The following is a 14,997-nucleotide window of genomic DNA, read 5'->3' on the forward strand; positions in this document are numbered from 1 at the left end:
CCCAGTTGGCTCCCAGCATGGGCCTGGTAGCTCCCAGGAACCCCCAGTCAGGGTCCAATCACACCCACTCTGCTCCCAGTATGATTGTAGCCACTCCCAGTATGATCCCATCATTCCCAGTCTGATACCAGTGCCCCAGTGTGATCCCAGCTGCTCCCTGTAAATGCCAGCCTGATCCCAGTAGCCTCCAGTGTGATCCCAGTGACTCCCTGTCTCTCCCAGTATATCCCAGTCACCCCCCCTCTGCATGCTCCCAGTCACTCCCACTTTCTCCCAGTTGCTTTCAGATCAATTCCAGTTGCTCACAGCCACTCCCAGTCAATCCCAGCATGATTCCAATCACCCTCAGTGTGATCCCAGTCTAACCCAGCATGGACCCACCTGCTCTCACTGTGATCCCAGCATGATCCCAGTTGTCCCTAGAATAGTCCCAGTCCCTCCCAGCATGGTCCCAGTCACTCCCAGTTGTCCCCAGCATGGTCTCGGCTGTTCCCAGTGTGGTTCCAGTCCCCCCACTGTGGTTACAAACACTCCCAGTTTATCCCAGTTGCCCCAGTGAGGCTTTAGTTACCTGAGAATGATCCCAGTCTTTCCCAATTACTCCCAGTTGCCTCCAGCATGATCCCAGTTTCTGTCAGTTGCCCAAAGTGTAGTCCCAGTTGCTCCCAGTATGAACCCAGTTGTAGTCTCAGTCTCCTCTGCATGGTTCCAGTTCCTTCCAGGTGATCCCAGTTGTCCCCAATGTTTCCACATTTTCCTCCCAACATGGGCCCAATAGCTCCAAGTAACCCCCAGTCAGGATCCATTCACACCCATTGCAATCCCAGTGGCTCCAAGAATGATCCCAGCAACTCCTGCTACAATCCCAGTCAGTTTCACTATGATCCCAGTTGCCCCCAGTCACCCCCAGTATGACCCCAGTCACTCCCAGCTCCTCCCAGTGTTATTCCAGTCATGGCCAGAGTGACTCCCTGTCACTCCCAGTGTGGGCCCAGTTGCTCCCATTCACCTCCAGTATGGTTTCAGTCATGGCCAGCACCTTTCCAGTCACTCCCAGTCTGGTTCCAGTAGGATCCCAGTCACTCTCAGGTACTCCCAGTACTCTTCCAGTCACACCCTGTATGATCCCAGTCAGTGCCATTGTGATCCCAGTATGACCCCAGCATGGACACAGCTGCTCCCATTATCTCTCAGCACGGTTCCAGTTGCTCCCATTTACCCCCACTATGGTTTCAGTCTCTCCCAGTAAAACCCAGCTGCCCCAGCATGTTCCCAGTCACTCCCAGTTGGCTGGAGTGGCTTCCAGCCTTATCCCAGTTGCTCACAGCCACTCCCAGTCACCCTCAGTGCAGTCCCAGTTGCTGAAAGTGTGATCCAGTATGATCCCATTCTCCCCCAGTGTGGGCCCAGCTGCTTCCACTGTGATCCCAGTAGGATCCCAATTGACACCAGCATGGTTCCAGTTGCTCCCCGTTCCTCCCAGTGTGATGCCAGTAGTACCCAGTTGCCCCTGCTCTAGTCCCAGTCACTCCCCAGATGATCCCAGTCCCACCCAGCATGGTCCCACTCACTCCCAGTTGCTCCCAGTGTGGTCCCAGTTCTCCCCAGCATGGTCCCAGTTGTTCCCAGTGTGGTTCCAGTCATTCCAGTATGGTTCCAGACACTCCCAGTATATCCCAGTTGCCCCCAGCATGTCTATAGTCATTTCCAGGCACTGCCAGTGGCCCCAGTAAGGTGTCAGTTCTCCCAGTATGATCCCCCAATCATGCCCAGTATATCCCAGTTGCTTCCAGCATGCATCCAGTCCTTCCCAGTTCCTCCAGTTTGCTTGCAGCATCGTCCCAGTTTCTCTCAGTTGCTCCCAGTAGCCCAAAGTGTGATCCCAGTCGCTTCCTTTTAGCCCCAGTATGATCCCAGTATGCTCCAGTTTGATCCCAGTCACATGCTAGCCCTCCCAGTGTGGTCCCAGTATAATCCCAGTTGCTTCCAGTCTCTCCCAGTATGGTCCCAGCTGCCTCCAGCATGGTTCCAGTTGCTTCCTAGATCAGCCCAGTCAGTCCCAGTATGATGCCATTTGCTCCCAGCGTGTTCCCAGTTACACCCGGTCATGCCCAGTATGGGGGATGATGTGCAGGGTGTGTTCCCAGTCACTCTCAGATCCTCCCAGGATTAGTCCAGGCCCTCCCAGTATGATGCAAATATGGCCCCGGTGTTCTCCCAGTCCCTGCCAGAATAAACCAGTTTTGTTCTACATGGTTCACGTTGCTCTCCCCCTCACTTTCATTCCAGTCACTCCCAGCATGTCCCAGTGTACCTCAGTTCCCTCCAGCATCTTTCCAGTCCCTTCCAGTATGATCCCATTTGCTCCCAAGCACTCCCAGTCAACCTCAGTGTAGTGGCACTAACTGCCAGTATGATCCCAGTCACCTCCAGCATGATCCCAGTTCATCCCAGTATAAGCCCAGCAGTTTCCAATCCCCCCAGCATGCACCCAGTCACTCCCAGTTCCTCCCAGTTGCTCCTAGCATGTTCCCAGTTGCTCACAGCTGCTCCCAGTCACCCTCAGCATAATCCCAGTCACTCCCAGTATATCCCATTTGCCCCTAACATGGTCTCAATTGCTCACTGCCGGCTCCTACTCACTCCCAGTATGATCCCAGCATGATCCCAATGTCCATCAGTGTGTTCACAATCTGCCCTGATATGGCAGTATGATCCCAGTATGATGTCCATACAAACCCAGTACCATCCCAGTCACTCCCAGTACGATCCCAGTATGGTGTCAGTACAAAGCCAGTACAGCCCCAGTCACTCCCAGTACGATCCCAGTGCAGCCCAGTCCCTGGCAGTGCTGCCACTGCTGGGATCCCCCTGCCCTGTGTGCGTTCCCCCCCGGCGGATGTGCCGAGAGGCGCCCCAAGGGCTGGCAGTGGCCAGGCAGGGTCCCCAGCAAGGCCCAGTTGGGATGTGCAGCCCCCAGTTTGCCTACTTTGCGTCTCCTTTGGCCCGGGCCGGGCTCCCCCCGCCCGCAGCGGCTGGGAGCAGCCGAGAGCCCCGCGCTGCCCATCCCGACCTGTCCCGGCTCCATCCCCGCTCCTGCCACGGGCTGCGAGGGCTGCGGGAACGGGGCAGCGAGGGTGTGGCTGCTGCTGGGGGAGGAGGAGGAGGGAGGGAAGGGCAGGGATGGAGGGGGAGGAGGAGGCGGGGTAAGGGAGGAGGACGGGGAAGGAGGGTTGGAAGGGGCAGGACGGAAGAGGAGAAGGAGGTGGAGATAACACAGAGGAGCGGGAGGGGGGATGGAAGAGGAGGAGCGGGAGAAAGAGGAGGGGCGAAGGCGGATCAAGGCTGAGCTGAGGGAAGCACACGGTCACTCCGAGCCGGGCCTGAATTCGCAGCCCCCACCTGTGGGATCATCGCCCCCTCATCGCGCAGGTGAGCGGGGGCAGGGGGAGTTCGGCCCAGATATCCCATGGGGCCCCTGGGTTGGGGTTTTGGGGGGATGTTTGGAGAATGAAGCAGTCCAAGGCTGAGCGGAAAAGGCCCCTCGGGGGGACATCGGGGGGTGCCGGTGGCGGCTGCCGGCAGAGGCAGCCTGGAGGAGCAGAGCCCTGTGTCCCCCAGGAGCCCAAAGTGGGGAGCCCAGAGAGGGGGAGCGCTGCCATGGGCGGGAGCCTCAAGAGCCTGGAGAGGGGCAGGGGGGACTCCTTGGAGCCGCTGCAGCCCAGAGCAGAGAATGAGGGGAGAAGGGAGCCCGGGAGCCCAAACAGCCGCGGCATCCCGGAATGGGGAGAGCGAATCAGGGGAAGCTTTTGGCATTGCTGTGACTGCCAGCAGGGTGGGCAGGGCAGGCACCGAGGAGAAGGGGGACCCCCAATGCAAGCGTGACCCCAGCAGCTGGGACGGGGGGAACCCCCGAACACCCGAGGGGAGGGACCAGGGGTGGGGAATTCCTGGGAGGCTTTTTCAGGGCTGAGTCTTGGTGTTTGGGAGGGTTTCCTGGAGCCGAGGTGGCTGGTGCCTTTTAGAGATGGACTCGGGCAGAGGGACTTTCAAACTCAATGTGTCTTGGGGAAGAAGAAACAGGAAAGCCTTATAAATATGATTGTCTGGCAAATGATTTTGAGAATATAGAAAATTAAAAGCAAGATAAAATGAAAGCAAGATTTGAGATACCTTAGTTACTGAACAACTGGAAAACAATGATGTGACTTGACTGAAGGTAATCCCCTTTTGATGGTACAATTCCCTCTGCTTGCAGACAGGTCCCAGGGTCAGAGCAGACCCTACTAGCTCAGCAGAAGGGATCCAAAGAGTACATTTTAGGGTTTAAAATGTAACACAGTATGGTGACATAATGATTCTTTAAGGCTGTATGTAAATGCTATAGGATTTGTATCTTGTACTAGATTGGTTAGTGAGAAATAGAATATTCAACTCAGAAGAAGATTTATTGTATTGTAACAGGAACCTTACTCTCTTAGGCTCTTACCCTCTTACTCTCTCACCCCTCTCTTCTCTGGGGCCTGCTCTGAGCTGTGGCTGGCAGCTCCAAGCAGGGCCCTGCACCCAGGCCCTTTGCAATAAACCGCAACTTCCACGACCTGGCTGCAGAGATCTCTCGTCTCTGTCAGTCCCGACAATCCCACCCCTGACGCTCCTACAAACATGCTCATCCCTTGTTTTCCCCAAACCAGGATTTCCCATTGTGAGGAAGGCTGCGAGGAAGAGAAAGATGCCCCAGGACACTGATGCAGGTGAGGAGGAAGTCAGTGCCCCTTTCCCCTCTGTGCTGCTCCATCTCCCAGCCCAGCAGGGCCCCGGCTGCAGCACAGCCCTGGGGGATCTCCTTGCCCTTGCCTGTGGCATGGAGGCAAATCCCATCCTGTCCTTGTCCTTCCTCCCCCAGAGCAGGAGCTGAGCACGGAGAGCAGGGAGGACAAATGCCCATGGCAGAACCTGGTGGAAGAGGCCGTTTTGAGCAGCTCCACGGTGCAGGAAGCCAACGGGGAGGAGAAGCCCTGGAGATGCCGCACAAGGAGGGGCTGCAAGCGCAGCTGGCGGGGATCTGAGGGGGAAAGAGCCAGCCTGGGCCGGGAAGGCAGCCGGAGATCGGGCCAGAGCTCGGAGCTGGTGCTCCACAAGCAGCTCCATGATAGGGAGAAGCTCCACACGTGCGTGGAGTGTGGGAAGAGCTTCAGGTGGAGCTCCAACCTGATCAAGCACCAGAGGACCCACACTGGGGAGAGACCCTAGGAGTGTGGGGAGTGTGGGAGGAGCTTCAGCTGGAGCTCCAGCCTGATCAGCCACCAGAGGACCCACACTGGGGAGAGGCCCTATGAGTGTTCCAAGTGTGGGAAGGGGTTTTCAACCACCTCCCGTCTCCTCCAGCACGATCATAGTCACACAGAGGAGAGGCCCTTCCAATGCCCCAATTGTGGGAAGGGATTCAAGGACAACTCCACCCTCTTCAACCACCAGCGCATCCACACAGGAGAGAGGCTCTACGAGTGTGATAAATGCAGGAAGAAGTTTCTGACCAGCTCTGATCTCCTCAAGCACTATTGGATTCACACGGATGAGAGGCCCTTCCGCTGCCCCGACTGTGGGAAGGGATTCAAGCGCAACTCAGAGCTCGTCACCCACCGGCGCATCCACTCAGGGGAGAGGCCCTACGAGTGTCCCCAGTGTGGGAAGAGCTTCTCCAGCAGCTCTACCTTGACCCAACACAAACGGAGGCACCAGTAAGGGAAGCCCTGCGAGTGCCCCGAGTGCGGGAAGAGCTTCGTGCGCTGCTCCAGCTCCATCCCCCACTGGAGGAGGCACTTTGGGCACAGCCCTGGTCACTCACATTCCCTGTGATCCATGTTGGGAGCACACCTGGCTGCTTCTCCTTTTGGTTTGGCCCCAGTTTGGAGCAGTGGGAGGGGGATTGTGTGGGGCTGGGTGTGTGGGATGTATTTGACTGCAATAAAACTTTCAGAGTTACTGATTCTGTCCTATTTTCTGTAAGTTCTGTTTGCAGAGTGCCGCCTTCTCAGCTGATTTAATTACTATTAAAATCCTTTTTTTAAAATCTAACACAAACAATCCAAAAACCAATACCCAGATAAAGCCACTCGCCCACAATTAAATTTTTTAAAAGTAATTTTATTTGTTTTAGAGTACTTAAGGGAATTATTAAAGTTTAATTGTTGGTTAAAATTTCTGAGAAATTACAGTGGTGTTTGGTTTTGTGTTTAGTATATTTGTAATAGGATTATTTTTTACTTAGGTGTGTTAGATTCTATGTTAGTTTTTGAGATATTTTTATCTAAAGTATATTGGTTACTGAGTTAAAACTTACAAAAGGTATTTCTTTGTATGTAATTTGGTTTTTTTCTTTGGTAATGTTATATTAATAGTTTACTGTTGTTTTGGCTTGAGTCATTATTGGAGTATTGTAAGGAAGAGTTGAAATTATATTTCATTTTTGTATTTCATTTTTATTCTAGTGTATTTCATTTTAATTTTAATTTATTATAATTTGTTGAGAGGATAGGAAGGAAGTTCAAGGGCAGGAACATTTTTTCCTGGCTTGGAACTGGAATTCCAGACCCTGGGAGTGTGTGCAGGACCACAGACTGGGATCAAATATGGACTGGGATCCTATGGGTTTGGACTGCACAGAGTGGGACCATATGGATCAGGACCCCACAGACTGAGATCAAATGGACTGGGATCACATGGCCGAGGATCATGTGCACTGGGATCCTGTGGATCAGAAACCTCCAGACTGGGATAGGCTGGAGTGGGATCAAGTATGGACTGGGACTGTATGGACTGAGATCCAGTGGACTGGGACCACACAAACTGATCAAGTGGTCTGGGATCAAATATGGGCTGAGACCATATGGAATGGGACCATGCAGATCAGGACTGGGATAAACTGGGTTGAGATTTTATGGACTGGGATTGCACAGACTGGGGTCACACGCACTGGGAAAAAGCTTTGGCTGCCTTTGGCTGCCATGCACGTCTGAAGGCAGCCACATCAAGTTGGCTTGATCCTGTTTGGGAGTCCCATCTCCCTCTTCCCTCCGCTCTCCCGCCCCTTCCCCATCGTTCCCCCAGCCCCCTATCCCCTCCGCCGTGCTTGGTTTTGGGGGTTCCAGGCCTCTCCTGCTCCCTTTGGGGGTCCCAACCCCCTTGGGTTTAATTTGGGGCCCCCACGCTCTGATTGGCCAGGATTTGTTTTGGGGTGGGGACGGGACGAACTGGGCACCCCCAGGAGCCCCTCAGGTTTGGGGCTTTCGATCCCCCCTCGGCCCTCGGGGCGGCCCTGGGGCCACCCCAACACCCCCAAAATGGGGAGGGTCCACGGGGCGCCTTGGAACCCCCAGAAATGGGCAGGGAGCAGTAGGAGCCACCCCAAAAAGGGGTTGAAGGGTCTGGGCTGGGAATAGGGGAGGCTCTGGGGATGGCTCCGGTCTGGATCGGGGTGGGCTGGGATTGAGGGAGGGTCCGTTCAGCAGCTGGGGAGGGGCTGGCACTGGAGAGGGGTCCGGGATTGTGGGGATGGGTCCATTCCGGGACTGGGATGGGGCCTCTACCTGGGATTGGGGTCCGGGATTGGGTCAGGGTCTTCCCCCAATCCCGTTCCCAATCCCAATCCCAATGCTGATCCCAATCCTAATCCCAATCTCATTCCCGATCCCGTTCCCAATCCCAATCCTGATGCTGATCCCAATCCTAATCCCAATCTCATTCCCAATCTTGTTACCAATCCCAATCCCGATGCTGATCCTAATCCCAATCTCATTCCCGATCCCGTTCCCAATCCCGATCCTGATGCAGATCCCAATCTCATTCCCGATCCCGTTACCAATCCCGATCCCGATGCTGATCCCAATCTCCTTCCCGATCCTGTTACCAATCCCGATCCCGCCACTGTTTCCAGGGAATGGCTCTGATCTCAACCCTGACGCCAAACCCAGGGAATCAAACATTGGGATCAAGCACCCCAAATCCTGGGGTCAACTCCCTGTGACCCCAAATCCTGGGGGTTGAAACACTGGGGGAATCAAACACCTCCAAACCCAGACTCTGGGATCTCAACACTCGTCCCCCAGCCCGAACCCCAAATTTTAGGATCAAATCCCCCAAATCTCAGATCCTGGGGTGTCAAACACTCCCGAATTCCCAAACGTTGGGGTTAAATCCCCCCAAAGCCAGCTCCTGGGGTTTGAAACATTTGGGCTGTCCAACACCCCCCCATTCCCAAAGTCTGGGGTCAAACATCCCCTAAATCCCAAATCCTGAAGTGTCAGACGCCCCCAACCCCCAAAGTTTAGGGTTAAAACCCCCAATCCCCAACTCCTGGGGTTTGAAATATCTGGGGCATCCAACCCTCCTCACCCCCAAAGTCTGGAGTCAAACCCCCCAATCCCAAAACTTTGGGGTCAAAGACCCTTGATCCCAAACTCTGGGGTGTCAAATCCCCCTGATCCCCCAACTTTGGGGTTAAATCCCCCCAAAAACTGGGGTGAACCCCCCCAATTACCAGACTTTGGCATGAAAACCCCCTGACCCCATATCCTGGGGTTTGAAACATCTGGGGTGTCCAACTGCCCTTATCCCAAAATTTGGAGGTCAAACCACCTGACTGACAAATCCTAGGGTCAAAAACCCCCACATCCCAAATTCTGGGGCCAAACATCCCCAAACCCCAAGTCTGGGGTCAAAAACCTCCAAATCCTAAACCCCAAGGTGTCAAACCCCCTTTAACTCCCAAATTTTAGGATCAAACCCCCCAACCCCCAAAATTTGGGGTCATGACCCCCCCAGTCTCCATATCCCCCCAAACCCATTGCAACCCTGGGGGGCACAGTGGGGTTTGTTTGGAGCAGCTCCAGCTGCAATATCTGCAGATACACCCTGGGTAAAATGTTGGGAAAAACCCCAAAAACCCCTCAGGAACCCCAAAATCCCTGGGGGCTGGGAAAGGGGATTTGCAGTGGGGATCTGGGGTGGCAGAAGGGGATTTGGGGTGAAAGAAGAAGGATTTGGAGTGAGGAAATTTGGGGTGGAAAAAGAGGGATCTAGGATGGAAAAAGGAGATTTTTGGTGTGAAAGAAGGAGGATTTGGGGTGGGAAAAGGGATCTGGAGTGGGAAAAGAGGGTTTGGGGTGAAAGAAGAAGGATTTGGGATGTACAAAGAAGGATTTGGGGTGGAAACAGGAGATTTCAGTGGGAAAAGGGGATTTGGATGGGAACATGGGTTGAGGGTGGGGATTGCGGGACCAGAGGAGACCTTCAGATGGGTCCCTTTGGTGCTGCCTCCCTGGCTGCTCCCAGCACCTCCAGAAGCAGCACCTGGCTGGCTCTTGGCCCTGCCCATGCCCATTCCAGCAGGGCTGGCCAGAGGGGAGCAGCCCCAGGCTGTGCCTGTGCCCCCAGCCCCTGTGGGCAGTGTGTGGCTGCTGGGCTGGGCTCCAGAGGGGAATGGCCTTGCAGCACAAAGTGCCCAGAGAGCCCAGAGCCAAAGAGTCTCTCCCCTGCAGGCACTGCTGCTCCGGTGCATTGAAACATTTCCAGTGCTGGAGTGGGCTGACGGCTGTTCCTCATCCCACCCAAAAGAAGCTGATGGTTGGATATTATTGGAGAATTTCTCTCAAGTTGAGCCTGGCAGGGGGTTCTTGACAGGGAGAAGCTGCTACAAGAAATACCCTGATGCCTCCCCCAGGCTCTGTGTGTTTCAACGCTCTTGGCCTTTCTTGATGCTTCTCAAATGAAAAGAAATTCCTGGGGCAGCAGCAGAAGGATTTGCCTCTCACCATAAAATACTGTTATATCAGTTGGTTTTCCAGTCCATCCAGCTCTTACAGTGGCTATCCTGGCATATGTCCAAACCCTAAAGATGTTCATATCCCCAAAGGATGACGCAGGGTTTTTCCTGTTGTTCAGACCTGGAAGACTTTGAGGTTTACAAATAGAAGGGGGAGTAATTGCAAGGTGCTGTACTGTATTTATAGTGGTCTTCTAATAAGCAATAAAATTACAGATGGACCATGATAGGAAAATAACTTGCTGCAGGAAAAATTCCTCAGGATACCTGGTTATTCTCAAGATCTACTGCTGCCATTGAGTAGGGAAAGACGAACAACAAGCCATGTCTGAATAACAACAGCTTAATGTTGTGCTCTCTTCCTGAGTCTGCTCCCAAAAGATCGGGGATTGACAAAGATAAAGGAATTTTAAGAGCTGGTTTTGGTTATTTCAGAGAAAGTTTAAAAGGGAGAAGGGATTGGGGTGATGAAGAGGCTGTCATTACCTATCCTTTTCAGTGCTGTCTATTGGAGCAAAAATGAGCAATGTGCCCTGCTGGTGTTTAGATGTTCTGAGTCCCTCAGCTGTGAGTTGGTTGCCGTGCTGTCCTGCCTGGTGCTTGCTGGATGTGCTGGCACAAAGAGCTTGGGCCCTTGATGAAAATGACCACAAATGAGTTCCTTGGGATTTACTGGGCTCAGAGTAAAAGGGATCAAATTCAGGTTTGATCTAGAAAATGCTTCTTCCCTGTCAGGATGGTGAAGTCCTGGCTTCACAGATTGCTCAGAGAAGCCGAGTAAATAAAGTTTCAGAATTCTTCCTTTCTGTCCCATTCCTGTTCCATAAGTTCAGGTTTGCTTTTCAGAGTGCCACCTTCTCAGCTGGTTGCTGTTTGTGTCCTGCTTTCTCTCCTGCCTTCCTTGGTCTGCTCCTTTTCCCTTCCACAGGGTCTCTCTTTACCTGTGGCAGCTCCCAGCCAAAGACCCTCCCCTCATTGTATTTTTTTTTTTCTTCCCCATCCAGGTGCTCAAACAGCCCTGGATGAAGTTTTGGAGGCTGGCAGTGAAATGTCTGTGGAAGATCTTGCTGCACTTGTGTCTTGGCCCCTTCAGAATTTGGCCTTGAAGGGCAGGACCGTCTTTTCCTTGCTGGCAGCTGGAATTGCAGCCCATGGCAGTGTGTGCCAGAGATCTCAGAGGGCGATTGCTGAGGCTGCCAGGGCGCTGCTCCTGCCGTGCCTGCCAGGGGAGCTGTGCAGGGCAGGGTCAGGCTGCAGCAGCTGGCTGGGCTCCCCGAGCAGACAGCAAAGGCGGCTTTGCTGCACATTCTGCAGCTGGGAGCAGAGGGAAGAAGGGCAGGGAGTCCCTGACAGAATGCTGGAATGCTTGTAGCTGGAAGGAACCTGCCCCCGGACCCCAATCGGGCCCAGCCCTGGATGTCCCCTGAGACCCCCCCCAGACCCTCTCCCCAAACCCTTCCAGAGCCCCTGCCCAAAACCTCCAAAACCCTCCCAGGACACCCTCAGCACCGCCCAGAGCCCTCCCCAAACTCCCCCCAGGACCATCCAAACACCCTCAGACCCTCCCAAGACCTTTCCACGACCCCTCCCCAAAACCCCCCCAGACCCTCCCACGACCCCTCCGCCCCCCCGCGAGACCCCTCTTAGGAGCCACCTGCACCCCCCAGGTCCCCCCACAATGCCCCAGGACCCCTCCCCAGACCCTCCCCCGCCCCCCACCCCGATCCCCTCGCAGGCCCCTCCCGTTCCTGTCCCGAGCCCGGCGGGTCCCGGCGGCGGCGGGGAAGGGGGTGCCGCTTCCGGCTCTCCTCTGATTGCCTAGGGCGGCACGGGGGAGGCGGGCATTGCTGAGGGCAGCCGTGCTGTGATTGGTTGTTTTAGGGACGTGCAGCACGGTGATTGGTTGGTTCGGGGCGGGGCGCCGCCATTCTTGAGAGTCCGCGTGCACGGCAGAGGTGGGAGATTGTGAGGGGAGAGTGGAGCTGAGGTGGGGACGGGGGGAAACTGGGGTGGTTTGGGGCGGGTCTGAGGGGAAATTGGGAATTTTTGGGGGCATCGACGGGAAACACAGGGGTGTGCGATGGGTTTGGGGTGAATGAGGGAGTCTGAGGAGCTTTTGGTTGGTCAAAGGGAGCTTTAGGGAGCTTGGGGGGGAGCTTGAGAGGGTTTGAAGCATTCTCAGGTGGGTTTAGGGGGATCTCAGGAGAATTGGGCGGGTCTGAGGGGATTTGGGGGGATTGTGAAAGGAACTGGGGTGTTGTGAGGGCATCTGGGGGGGGTCTGAGGTGGCTCTAGGGGTAATTTTGGGGAGTCTGCAGGGTATTTCATAGGGTTTGGGGGGGATTGAGTGGTCTGAGGGGGATGTGGGGCATCCTGATGGATTTGGGGGGGTCTCAGGTGGGTCTGGGGTGAATTTTGGGGGGAAATGGGGGGGGTCTGAGAGTCCTGGGGAGGTTTTTGGGGTCCAGGGTGGTTCTGGGCCAACACTGGGGGAGCTCTGGGGGATTTGGGGTTCCTGGAGGGGTCCCGGGGGAAGATTTGGGGGTGCCGGGGGGTCCCAGGCCCACCCTGAACTGGGGTCTGGGGGTTTCGAGGGGAGGGGGCACAGCAGGGGTTCCCCCCCTCCCCAGTTTTTGGGGGGTCTCCCATGGTGCCCCCTCCCCAAAAAGCTCCGAGGGCCCCCTGAAGTGGCTCCTGTTCCACCGGCCGGTGCCCCCTGATCCAGGACGGCCCCACTGAGTCTGGGGGGGCTTCTGGGGGATTTTTGGGTTTTGAGTGGGTTTTTGGGGATTTCAGAGTTGCTTTTTTGGGCTTGGTGGGATTTTTTGGGGAGTTTGGGGGAAATTATTAGGTTTTTGAGGAGAATTATTGGGTTTTGGGATGGCTAGAGGATTTTGGGGGGTTTTGGATTTTGGGTGTTTTGTTGAGGTTGTGGGTTTTTTTTTGGATGGGGAGGGGATTTATTGAAATTTTTGGGAGTTTTTTATAATTTTGGTGAGTTCCACTGGGATTTTCGGAGGTTCTCTGGGGGTTTTGAGGGTTTTCTTGTAACTTTTGGGGAATTTGTGAGGTATTAGTGGAATTTTAGGGGGGCTTTGTGGCATTCCCTGGGTGTGGAGAAGGGCTGAGAGGCACCAAAATCTCCTTGAAACCCCTGAAAGTCCCAATAAAACCCATTAAATCCCAGTTAAATCTCTCAAAATCTCATTAAAACACCCTAGAATCCCAATAACAGCCCACAAAATCCTTTGAAATCCCAAAACCCCAAAAATCCTAATTAAACTCCACAAATCCCCCCAAAATCTCAAAACTATAAAAAGTCCCAGAAAATCTGCCCCAAATCCAAAGAAATCCTGGCAACACCCAAAACATCCCACAAAACCCACCAAAAATCTAAAAACTCTCAAATCCCCAAGGAATCCCGCTAAATGCCACCACAATTCCAATAAAATCCCCACAAAATCTCCTAAAAAACCCCAGAATTTCTGAGAATGCCAAAAATCCCAACAAAATCTCAGTAAAACCCCCAAAATTCAAAAAAAGCCACAAAAAATTCAATAAACCCCCAAACACCCCCAGAAAAACTCCCCCTAAAACTGCCAATAGAATCCCCCAAAATCTAAATCCCCCAAAATCCACAAAACCAGCCACTCCCAGTCAATCCCAGTATGATTCCAGTCGCTCTCAATGTGATCCCAGTGTAACCCAGTATGGACTCAGCTGCTCTCACTGTGATCCCAGTGTGATCCCAGTTGCTCCCAGAATAATTCCAGTTGTTCCCAGTTCCTCCCATTATGATCCCAGTTTCCCAAAGAATACTCCCAGTCCCTCCCAGCAGGGTCCCAGTTGTGCCCAGTTGCCTCCAGGGTAGATTCAGTTGCTCCCAGCATCGTCCCAGTTGCTCCCAGCATGATCCCAGCTGTTCCCAGTGTGGTTCCAGTGCCCCCAGTATGGTTAGAGACACTCCTAGTTTGTTTTAGTTACCTCAGAATGATCCCAGTCTTGCCCAGTTACTCCCAGTTTCCTCTAGCATAATCCCAGTTTCCATCTGTTGCTCAAAGGGTGGCCCCAGTTGCTCCCAGTATGATCCCAGTTGCCCCAGTTATAGTCTCAGTCCTCTCAGCACGGTTCCAGTTCCTTCCAGCTGTTCCCAGTTGCTCCCAGTGTGTCACATTTTCCTCCCAACATGGCCCAGTAGCTCCCAGAAAGCCCCAGTCAGGTTTCATTCACACCCAGTATAATCCCAGTATGAGTGTAGCCACTCCAGTATGATCCCAGTCACCTGCAGTCTAATCCCAGTGTCTCCCAGTCACTCCCAGTCTGATGCCAGTGTCCCCAGTGTGATCCCAGTTGCTCCCAGCATGGGCCCAGCTGTTCCCAGTGTGGTGCCATCACTCCCCTGTGGTTACAGACACTCCCAGTATGGTTCCAGTTGGACCCAGTTGCCCCTGCTCTAGTCCCAGTCACTCCCCAGATGATCCCAGTCCCCCCAGTATGGTCCCACTCACTCCCAGTTGCCCCCAGTGTGGTCCCAGTTCTCCCCAGCATGGTCCCAGTTGTTCCCAGTGTGGTTCCAGTCATTCCAGTATGGTTCCAGACACTCCCAGTATATCCCAGTTGCCCCCAGCATGTCTATAGTCATTTCCAGGTACTGCCAGTGGCCCCAGTAAGGTGTCAGTTCTCCCAGTATGATCCCCCAGTCATGCCCAGTATATCCCAGTTGCTTCCAGCATGCATCCAGTCCTTCCCAGTTCCTCCAGTTTGCTTGCAGCATCTTCCTAGTTTCTCTCAGCTGCTCCCCGTAGCCCAAAGTGTGATCCCAGTCTTTCCCTTTCAGCCCCAGTATGATCCCAGTATGCTCCAGTTTGATCCCAGTCACATGCCAGCCCTCCTAGTGTGGTTCCAGTATAATCCCAGTTGCTTCCAATCTTTCCCAGTATGGTCCCAGCTGACTCCAGCATGGTTCCAGTTGCTTCCTAGATCAGCCCAGTCAGTCCCAGTATGATGCCATTTGCTCCCAGTTGCTCCCAGTCATGCCCAGTGTGGGGGATGATGTGCAGGGTGTGTTCCCAGTCGCTCTCAGGTCCTCCCAGTATTAGTCCAGTCCCTCCCAGTATGATCCAAAGGTGAGCCCAGTGTGCTCCCAGTCCCTGCCAGAATAAACCAGTTGTGCT

The sequence above is a fragment of the Melozone crissalis genome, unplaced genomic scaffold (assembly GCF_028551555.1).
Source record: "Melozone crissalis strain CALT ecotype California unplaced genomic scaffold, PUWL_Pcris_2 ptg000044l_1, whole genome shotgun sequence".
In the NCBI taxonomy this organism is placed as follows: Eukaryota; Metazoa; Chordata; class Aves; order Passeriformes; family Passerellidae; genus Melozone; species Melozone crissalis.